Source organism: Salvelinus fontinalis, chromosome 8 (genome assembly GCF_029448725.1).
Source record: "Salvelinus fontinalis isolate EN_2023a chromosome 8, ASM2944872v1, whole genome shotgun sequence".
NCBI lineage: Eukaryota > Metazoa > Chordata > Actinopteri > Salmoniformes > Salmonidae > Salvelinus > Salvelinus fontinalis.
This window is the reverse complement of record NC_074672.1, coordinates 38,591,062-38,602,016: the sequence shown is the minus strand read 5'-3', so window position 1 is coordinate 38,602,016 and position 10,955 is coordinate 38,591,062.

Here is a 10,955-nt window from a genome sequence, read left to right as displayed (position 1 = left end):
TGACTGCGTTGGATGGGAGCGGATCACTTTTGTCAAATCGGTCACCGCCTTTCAGTGTGTTGCATTTTGGCAGTGGTGAAAAAGTACCCAATTGTCATTCTTGAGTAAAAGTATAGAAAGTATAGAAAGTCACTGAAGTAAAAGTGGAAGTAACCCAGTAAAATACTACTTGAGTAAAAGTCTGAAAGTATTTGGTTCGAAATATACTTAAGTATCAAAAGTGAAAGTATAAATAATTTCAAATGTCTTATAATAAGCAAAGCAGATGGCCCCTTTTTCTTGTTTTTAAAATGTACAGATAGCCAGGGGCACTCTCCAACACTCAGACATAATTTATAAAAGATGCATGTGTTTAGTAAGTCTGCAAGTTCAGAGGCAGTAGGGATGACCAGGGACATTCTCTTGATAAGTGTGTGAAATTGACAATTTTTCTGTCCTGCTACGCATTCAAAAAATACCTTTGGGTGTCAGGGAAAATGTAGGGAGTAAGTAAATAGTACGTTATTTTTTTTAGGAATGTAGTGAAGTAAAAGTTTCTCAAAATATGAATAGTAAAGTACAGACACCCCCAAAAAACGACTTAAATTGTACTTTAAAGTAGTTTTACTTAAGTACTTTACACCACTGCATTTTGGGGATACAGATTTTCGTTCTTCCGCCTACATATCGACAGCATGAACTTTACAAAAATTATGTGATCAAAGATCATGCAGTTTTGACTACACGTTTCTGCAGTGGCTTTTCATCAACTTCATCCTGCAGCTGTAGCGGACATGAGTCGGTCACGATGCGGTGATAAGATAGCCCGCCTTCGAACTTCAAAATCAGTGTCTGCCCTCAGCCTAAGAGAGCAGTTCCTCTTTGTCACGTCGGTTGCGCCCGTGGGAGACTTAGGTTCATATCCCCCGTGTTACACATACTGTGGGAGGGTCTATTGTCAACCAATCTTTAGTGTTTTTTTTTTACCCACACGAACGTAACCAAAGACATGACTACAATCGGAACCAACTTTGATATTTGAGGCTCTCTCTCTGGTTATACATGTACACATATATGATTTTAGTTTGTGAGTGTACGATAAGGTTGTTGGAGACATGTTTATTTCGACATTATATTTTTTTTAAACACTGCCATCTGAGCTTTGCAGATGCACCTCCCCAGACTTGAATCCTCGACTTTCGTCTGCAGTTGGTTGCTTCAGCCTTACCAATTAAAACAAGCCCATTGTGAAACATCTATCCAGGGTTGCCAGGTCAAGTTCAGTTTCTACAAAATGACCATAACTTGCCCAAAACGCCTGAAAAGGGGCCCAATTTTTTTTTCATAGCAAAAGATTTGCCCTATCTATACAATAAACCCATGTTTCCTAAACGGTATCGAGCCAATTAAGAATGAATATCATAGTAATGACATTAGAAACAAAATTTGGTATAACCTCAAAATAATAATTATTGCAAGCTATGACAAAATAAAGGAATTTGAATATGTGGCAAGAGAAAATATAATTTTCCCTTATTAAACTCGCCAGATAATTTTCCATCAATGGATGTCAATTCAACTCGTTTGATTGCTGTGATTAAGCAATAAGGCACCAGGGGGTATGGCATATGGCCAGATGCAACGCAAAGTGCCTGGATACAGCCATTAGCAGTGGTAGATTGGCCATGTACCACAACCCCCGGGTGCCTTATTGCTATTATAAACTGGTTACCAATGTAATTAGAACAGTAAAAAGTAATGTTTTGTCATACCGGTGTTATATGGTCTGATGTACCACGGCTTTCAGCCAATCAGCATTCAGAGCTCAAACCAGGTTTATAATTGTAAATAAATCCCCTTTGTGCATGTGCATAACTATAGATAACTCCGACAGAAGAGTTTGAGTGATGAAAGTTGGACAGAGGATCTCGAAATCACTGAGCAAGAAACATTTGGATGAACATAAAAAAACTAACGTCTAGGCTATTTTCTGGCAATTGTGCTGTTATTATGTGCCAGATGTTAAGACTGCAAATCGTTATAAATGGCCCATTTGCGAGACTGACTTGTCATTTCAATAGACAGTCTATAGACTAAAATCTTGGTTTATGCCCAAATTTTGCCATAGTTTTCTTAGAGAAAGACAAGATGCCTACGTCTCATTTAGGCCTACATCTAATTTAATATAGTCTACAGTAGCCTAGACAAGATGTAGGCAAGATGTTGGCGAGGACAACACAGACACAGCAGCCATGGCAAGTTCTTGAAACGGGTTGATATCAGCTGCATCCATGAACTTCCAAATCTCACTCCAGAAGCCCAGTGTGTTTTTTGTCTCATTCCATTTACTAAGATGGATGGCACGCCATTGCTGGACAATCTTGTCTATCTCTGCAGGGGATATCTATTTTCTCCAGGGTTCTTATTGTGCTTTAGAGTTTCCTCCACATTGAAAACTGACATGTACTGCAATGCTTCGATGTTGTTTGACAGTCTCACCCTCAACTCATTAGTGAGGGAGATGGTGAAGGCTACACCGCTTTCGGACATTGTTTTCATCCTCAGGCGCAAGGTGGAGCTCAGCTGTCTTTGACTCAAAAAGGTAACCAAGGTACGGTTTGGGACTGATGTATCCATCTATTGGCCCTTTGAGTACATCAACATTTGCCAGTGGATTCAGCACCCTGCTGCTCACAGACTTGATCAGGCTAACCAAGCTGTCAAGTAGCTTAAGAGAATCTACTTGCTCTCCCTCAAAATCCTTGATGGCTAACTGTACCTCACCCAGCACTGACTTCAAAAAAGTCAGATACAATATGTTTTGAGGATCACTGTACTGGGAGTATAAAACCTCAGCCATGTAGCAGTGTTCACTGGACTTGGTGGCGGTGAAATGCAGCCTAAGCTCCTCCCACTGGTCCAAAATGCGTGAAACCGCGGGTTCAATGGAGAGCCAACGTGTGGCACACACCTTGGTTACCTGTAAAGGTTTCTCCCCACAGTTGATGGTCTCATATATGGCCTTGTAGGCCTCCCTGCGCTTTGGAGACACTGAAAACCAGGTGTAAGTCTCTCGTACCAAGTACTCCACACTACAGGGGATGCTGTCATTGGAAGCATGACTTACAGCAAGCTGCAGAGAGTGGCACACACAGCGAATAAGAACCAGATATTTGAGGCCATACTCCTCCTTCAGCACTTTATGGACCCCATTGTTAATCCCCGTCATAGCAGAGGCATTGTCAGTCCCTATCCCCAGGAGTCTCTCTTTTTTAAGACAACACTTCTCGAGGAAAGCCACAACAGCACAGGGCTATAGATTTGACATCTCCTCCCTCCAACTTAATAAGCCCCAGAAATGTTGATACAATTATCTGCTTGGTGTCACTAAAGTACCTTATCACAACCCCCAGGTACTTAGAAACACTTAAATCCGTGGACTCATCGAGGAGGAGGCTGAAACGCTGGTCACCCACATCTGCAACCAACTTTTTCAGAAAGTATGGTGCTAGAACACCATTAATCATTTCTGTGCACTTTGTCCTGTGCATTTTGAAGTGGGTAGCAGCAGTGGAGTCTGAGAAAGCAGCTCTACATGCTTCTCCAATGTGATCACATGCCAGCATGGAACAGTGTTCAGCGATATCTAATGCCATGGTGGCCTCAGCCTTTTTTGCAGAGTCTATTTGTTTAACCATAAACGGCAGCTTGTTTTGGGTGGAACTGTTATAAGGCTTTGCCTTTTGAGTATGTTTTTGAGTTGTCATGTGTTTTTTTACATCACTGTTTGGCGTAGAAATCCTCCTTACAATACAGGTAGTATGCCCGTGTATCATCTCCAATAAACGGCTTCAACCAGAATTTGAATTCAGTGTTTGATTCCCACTCCTTTCTGTATTTTTGAGTGTACAGTTTAGACTGAGACATGATGAGCTAGCCAGCTAGATGTTTAGCTTATGTCACAGAGAGGCACACACAGTGGACAAGGTGAGTAAGTGACTGAGGCTGTGTGAGTCAAATGCTGTGATTTATTTTAGACAAAGAACATTTTACATTTACATCCCGCCCTAAATGTAAGCCAGGGCTCGATCAGCCAGTGGCGGCTTCCCGCATGCGCAATTCATTTGCAGTCTGGACGCGGAGGGGTGAACATCTCCTGCTCTGACTGCAGCTGGGAGGGACTGCTGCCCGAGGACTGGGCCGCCTGTGAGTGACAGGGGTGGGGCCCACGGTAGCACCCGCTGCTCGTTGAGAAGAGTAAGAACGAAATGTGCTTTCACGTCAGAGTCTCCAAAAGTCTCCCACGGTAGCACCCGCTGCTCGTTGAGAAGAGTAAGAACGATATGTGCTTTTACGTCAGAGTCTCCAAAAGTCTCCAATAACACTAGAAAAAGTCGCTAGATTTGTCGCTTGTCGATTTAAAAAAAAATGTGTCGCTAGAGGGGTCTGAATACTCCCTAAAGTTGAACACTGCCTACCACCTACTACATGCCGTCCCTAGGAGGGGTGCGTCACTTGAGTGGGTTGAGTTACTTACGTGATCTTCCTGTCTGGGTTGGCGCCCCCCCTTGGGTTGTGCCGTGGCGGAGATCTTTGTGGGCTATACTCGGCCTTGTCTCAGGATGGTAAGTTGGTGGTTGAAGATATCCCTCTAGTGGTGTGGGGGCTGTGCCTTGGCAAAGTGGGTGGGGTTATATCCTTCCTGTTTGGCCCTGTCCGGGGGTATCATCGGATGGGGCCACAGTGTCTCCTGACCCCTCCTGTCTCAGCCTCCAGTATTCATGCTGAATTAGTTTGTGTCGGGGGGCTAGGGTCAGTTTGTTATATCTGGAGTACTTCTGTCTTATCCGGTGTCCTGTGTGAATTTAAGTATGCTCTAATTCTCTCTTTCTCTCTCTCTCAGAGGACCTGTGCCCTAGGACCATGCCTCAGGACGATCTGACATGATGACTCCTTGCTGTCCCCAGTCCACCTGGCCGTGCTGCTGCTCCAGTTTCAACTCTTCTGCCTGCGGCTATGGAACCCGGACCTGTTCACCGGACGTGCTACCTGTCCCAGACCTGCTGTTTTCAACTCTCTAGAGACCGCAGGAGCGGTAGAGATACTCTTAATGATCGGCTATGAAAAGCCAACTGACATTTACTCCTGAGGTGCTGCACCCTCGACAACTACAGTGATTATTATTATTTGACCATGCTGGTCATTTATGAACATTTGAACATCTTGGCCATGTTCTGTTACAATCTCCACCCGGCACAACCAGAAGAGGACTGGCCACTCCTCATAGCCTGGTTCCTCTCTAGGTTTCTTCCTAGATTTTGGCCTTTCTAGGGAGTTTTTCCTAGCCACCGTGCTTCTACACCTGCATTGCTTGCTGTTTGGGGTTTTAGGCTGGGTTTCTGTACAGCACTTTGAGATATCAGCTGATGTAAGAAGGGCTATATAAATAAATTTGATTTGATAAAAAGTTGTCACAACGTGCGCACGTGTTGCTGTCTCGCCTTTCGCTCACTTAACTCAGCCAATAACTGTAGTGCCCCCCCCCCCCCACACTCTGCAACAGCCTGCCTCAATGCCTGACAGTCAGTAGCAGGCCACGGTGAAATATATACACTGCTTAAAAAAATAAAGGGAACACAAACAACACAATGTAACTCCAAGTCAATCACACTTCTGTGAAATCAAACTGTCCACTTAGGAAGCAACACTGATTGACAATAAATTTCACATGCTGTTGTGCAAATGGAATAGACAAAAGGTGGAAATTATAGGCAACTAGCAAGACACCCCCAATAAAGGAGTGATTCTGCAGGTGGTGACCACAGACCACTTCTCAGTTCCTACGCTTCCTGGCTGATGTTTTGGTCACTTTTGAATGCTGGCGGTGCTTTCACTGTAGTGGAAGCCTAAGACGGAGTCTACAACCCACACAAGTGGCTCAGGTAGTGCAGCTCATCCAGGATGGCACATCAATGCGAGCTGTGGCACGAAGGTTTGCTGTGTCTGTCAGCGTAGTGTCCAGAGCATGGAGGCGTTACCAGGAGACAGGCCAGTACATCAGGAGACGTGGAGGAGGCCGTAGGAGGGCAACAACCCAGCAGCAGGACCGCTACCTCCGCCTTTGTGCAAGGAGGAGCACTGCCAGAGCCCTGCAAAATGACCTCCAGCAGGCCACAAATGTGCATGTGTCAGCATATGGTCTCACAAGGGCTCTGAGGATCTCATCTCTGTACCTAATGGCAGTCAGGCTCCACAAAGAAATTCCACCCCACACCATGACTGACCCACCGCCAAACCGGTCATGCTGGAGGATGTTGCAGGCAGCAGAACGTTCTCCACGGCATCTCCAGACTCTGTCACGTCTGTCACATGTGTTCACGACATAATCTGCCCGGGGACTCCAACAGGCCCCTCAGGCGTGACGCCCGCTGAAGGCCCATTCTGCTAACCTACTAGGCCTGTTAGCTACCTAGAGCTACCTGGAACCCTGCTAATTCCACGACTGGTCTATCGACGTCACCGCACGAAGAGGCAAAAACAGACTCCCCCCCCATCGCGACGTCCCCCAAAGGCTAACTTGCCTGGCCCGGTCTGCTAACTGCTAGCTTATCTTGCAGCTAGCGCAGCCAGGAAGCTAGCACCAGTTAGCAAACACAATTCTACAATTCACAACCTCTCTTTCGCCATCGCTATCCGGCTTGGATTCTCTGTCGACACGACCACGTCTGGTTTGCAGACGTGCCCTCAACCGGTGCCCTCAACCGGCCTCCGTCTGAGCAGACCCCCTCCGTCTGAGCAGACCACCCCCCCGGGCTACTAACTTTAAACGCGTGCTAGCTTAGTGGAGGCCTCACTACTCCATCTACGGTTGCCCCCTGGACACTATGATCACTTGGCTACATAGCTGATGCCTGCTTGACTGTCCATTAACTCACGGTACTCCATTCTGTTTATTTGTGTTTTATCTGTCGGCTCTGTGCCTTAACTCAGGATCTGTGTGTAGTTAATCCGACCCTCTCTGCCCAGTCGTCGCCATTTTTACCTTCTGTTGCTGTGTTAGCTGACTAGCTGCTGTTATCTCACCTGCTGTTTTAGCTAGCTCTCCCAATCATGACCTGCAATCACTTTATGCCTTATTGTATGTCTCTCTCAAATATCAATATGCCTTGCATACTGTTGTTCAGGCTAGTTATCATTGTTTTGGTTTGCAATGGACCCCGTAGTTCCACTCTCCGTACCTCTGATACCTCCTTTGTCCCACCCCCCACACATGCGGTGACCTCACCCATTGAGACCAGCATGTCCAGAGATACAACCTCTCTTATCATCACCCAGTGCCTGGGCTTGCCTCCGCTGTACCCGTGCCCCACCATACCCTGGTCTGCACATTATGCCCAGAATCTATTCTACCACGCCCATAAATCTGCTCCTTTTATTCCTTGTCCCCAACGCTCTAGGCGACCAGTTTTGATAGCCTTTAGCCGCACCCTCATCCTACTACTACTCTGTTCCTCGGGTGATGTGGAGGTAAACCCAGGCCATGCATGTCCCCAGTCACCCTCATTTGTTGACTTCTGTGATCGAAAAAGCCTTGGCCTCATGCATGTCAACATCAGAAGCCTCCTCCCTAAGTTTGCCTTACTCACCGCTTTAGCACACTCTGCCAACCCTGATGTCCTTGCCGTGTCTGAATCCTGGCTTAGGAAGGCCACCAAAAACTCTGAGATTTCCATACCCAACTATAACACTTTCCGTCAAGATAGAACTGCCAAAGGGGGAGGAGTTGCAATCTACTGCAGAGATAGCCTGCAAAGTTCTGTCATACTTTCCAAGTCTATGCCCAAACAGTTCGAACTTCTAATTTTAAAAATTAATCTCTCCAGAAATAAGTCTCTCACTGTTGCCGCCTGCTACCGACCCCCCTCAGCTCCCAGCTGTGCCCTGGACACCATCTGTGAATTGATCGCTCCCCATCTAGCTTCAGAGTTTGTTCTGTTAGGTGACCTAAACTGGGATATGCTTAACACCCCGGCAGTCCTACAATCTAAGCTTGATGCCCTCAATCTCACACAAATCATCAAGGAACCCACCAGGTACAACTCTAAATCCGTAAACATGGGCACCCTAATAGACACTATCCTGACCAACTTGCCCTCCAAATACACCTCTGCTGTCTTCAATCGAGATCTCAGCGATCACTGCCTCATTGCCTGTATCCGCCACGGGTCCACGGTCAAACGACCACCCCTCATCACTGTCAAACGCTCCCTGAAACACTTCTGCGAGCAGGCCTTTCTAATCGACCTGGCCCGGGTACCCTGGAAGGATATTGACCTCATCCCGTCAGTTGAGGATGCCTGGTCATTCTTTAAAAGTTACTTCCTCACCATATTAGACAAGCATGCTCCGTTCAAAAAATGCAGAACCAAGAACAGATATAGCCCTTGGTTCACTCCAGACCTGACTGCCCTCGACCAGCACAAAAACATCCTGTGGCGAACTGCAATAGCATCGAAGAGCCCCCGTGATATGCAACTGTTCAGGGAAGTCAGGAACCAATACACGCAGTCAGTCAGGAAAGCAAAGGCCAGCTTTTTCAAGCAGAAATTTGCATCCTGTAGCTCTAACTCCAAAAAGTTCTGGGATACTGTAAAGTCCATGGAAAACAAGAGCACCTCCTCCCAGCTGCCCACTGCACTGAGGCTAGATAACACGGTCACCACTGATAAGTCCGTGATAATCGAAAACTTCAACAAACATTTCTCAATGGCTGGCCATGCCTTCCACCTGGCGACTCCAACCTTGGCCAACAGCCCCGCCCCCCCCCGCTGCTACTCGCCCAAGCCTCCCCAGCTTCTCCTTTACCCATATCCAGATAGCAGATGTTCTGAAAGAGCTGGAAAACCTGGACCCATACAAATCAGCTGGGCTTGACAATCTGGACCCCCTATTTCTGAAACTGTCCGCCGCCATTGTCGCACCCCCTATTACCAGCCTGTTCAACCTCTCCTTCGTATCATCTGAGATCCCCAAGGATTGGAAAGCTGCCGCTGTCATCCCCCTCTTCAAAGGGGGAGACACCCTGGACCCAAACTGTTACAGACCTATATCCATCCTGCCCTGCCTAGCTAAGGTCTTCGAAAGCCAAGTCAACAAACAGATCACTGACCATCTCGAATCCCACCGTACCTTCTCCGCTGTGCAATCCGGTTTCCGAGCCGGTCACGGGTGCACCTCAGCCACGCTCAAGGTACTAAACGATATCATAACCGCCATCGATAAAAGACATTACTGTGCAGCCGTCTTCATCGACCTGGCCAAGGCTTTCGACTCTGTCAATCACCATATTCTTATCGGCAGACTCAATAGCCTCGGTTTTTCTAATGACTGCCTTGCCTGGTTCACCAACTACTTTGCAGACAGAGTTCAGTGTGTCAAATCGGAGGGCATGTTGTCCGGTCCTCTGGCAGTCTCTATGGGGGTACCACAGGGTTCAATTCTCGGGCCGACTCTTTTCTCTGTATACATCAATGATGTTGCTCTTGCTGCGGGCGATTCCCTGATCCACCTCTAAGCAGACGACACCATTCTGTATACTTCCGGCCCTTCCCTGGACACTGTGCTATCTAACCTCCAACGAGCTTCAATGTCATACAACACTCCTTCCGTGGCCTCCAACTGCTCTTAAACGCTAGTAAAACCAAATGCATGCTTTTCAACCGCTCGCTGCCTGCACCCGCACGCCCGACTAGCATCACCACCCTGGACGGTTCCGACCTAGAATATGTGGACATCTATAAGTACCTAGGTGTGTGGCTAGACTGCAAACTCTCCTTCGAGACTCATATCAAACATCTCCAATCCAAAATCAAATCTAGAGTCGGCTATCTATTCCGGAACAAAGCCTCCTTCACTCACGCCGCCAAACTTACCCTAGTAAAACTGACTATCCTACCGATCCTCGACTTCGGCGATGTCATCTACAAAATAGCTTCCAATACTCTACTCAGCAAACTGGATGCAGTTTATCACAGTGCCATCCGTTTTGTTACTAAAGCACCTTATACGACCCACCACTGCGACCTGTATGCCCTAGTCGGCTGGCCCTCGCTACATGTTCGTCGTCAGACCCACTGGCTCCAGGTCATCTACAAGGCTATGCTAGGTAAAGTGCCGCCTTATCTCAGTTCACTGGTCACGATGGCTACACCCACCCGTAGCACGCGCTCCAGCAGGTGTATCTCACTGATCATCCCTAAAGCCAAAACCTCATTTGGACGCCTTTCCTTCCAGTTCTCTGCTGCCTGCGACTGGAACGAATTGCAAAAATCTCTGAAGTTGGAGACTTTTATCTCCCTCAACAACTTTAAAAATCTGCTATCCGAGCAGCTAACCGATCGCTGCAGCTGCACATAGTCCATCTGTAAACTACCCACCCAACTTACCTACCTCACCCCCATACTGCTTTTATTTATTTACTTTTCTGCTCTTTTGCACACCAGTATCTCTTCTTGCACATGATCATCTGATGATTTATCACTCCAGTGTTAATCTGCTAAATTGTAATTATTCGATTTATTGCCTACCTCATGCCTTTTGCACACATTGTATATAGATTCTCTTTTTTCTACCATGTTATTGACTTGTCTATTGTTTACTCCATGTGTAACTCTGTGTTGTTGTCTGTTCACACTGCTATGCTTTATCTTGGCCAGGTCGCAGTTGCAAATGAGAACTTTTTCTCAACTAGCCTACCTGGTTAAATAAAGGTGAAATAAAAAAAATAAAAATAAAAAATGTGCTCAGTGTGAACCTGCTTTCATCTGTGAAGAGCACAGGGCGCCAGTGGCGAATTTGCCAATCTTGGTGTTCTCTGGTAAATGCCAAACGTCCTGCACGGTGTTGGGCTGTAAGCACAACCCCCCACCTGTGGACCTCATACCACCTTCATGGAGTCTGTTTCTGACCGTTTGAGC